Here is a 364-nt window from a genome sequence, read left to right as displayed (position 1 = left end):
AACACTCAGATTGTGAATGCAAACAGCACATCCTGGGAGAGCTGGTGATGGGAGGGACACATGTTACCAGCCCTGGTGGGGACAGGATGGTTTCTTGCTGTCATGCTGTGCTGGGTGGGGGGCTTTCCTCAGGGGTGGTGGGAGCAGGCTTGTGTTTATCCATCCATGCACCCCAGCAGCAATCCCCTCCCACCCCTCGCTGCATCCCGCTGCTCCAGCTGCTGGTTCTTACTCTGAATCAGCTTCTAAAGACAGGAGGAGTTCATGGGCTTCACCCTGTGACCCCACACCATGTGCAGACCCTGAGCACACTGCTAAACATGGCTAGTCAGTCGAGGGGTTAACTCTGGGCGGCGCCCGGTCT

General features: G+C 57.4%; 1 protein-coding gene across 1 annotated transcript in view; it reads left to right on the top strand.

Annotated features, from left to right (window-relative positions):
* Positions 1-364, top strand: part of CAMK2A (calcium/calmodulin-dependent protein kinase II alpha) — a gene marked incomplete at its 5' end in the record, with an annotated part of 18,795 nt that overhangs the window by 4,934 nt on the left and 13,497 nt on the right. The window lies entirely within an intron of this gene.

The sequence above is a fragment of the Buceros rhinoceros genome, unplaced genomic scaffold, assembly GCF_000710305.1.
Source record: "Buceros rhinoceros silvestris isolate BGI_N320 unplaced genomic scaffold, ASM71030v1 scaffold8041, whole genome shotgun sequence".
In the NCBI taxonomy this organism is placed as follows: Eukaryota; Metazoa; Chordata; class Aves; order Bucerotiformes; family Bucerotidae; genus Buceros; species Buceros rhinoceros.
The sequence above is the reverse complement of the archived record's forward strand: the minus strand, read 5'-3'. Positions and strand labels throughout refer to the sequence as shown.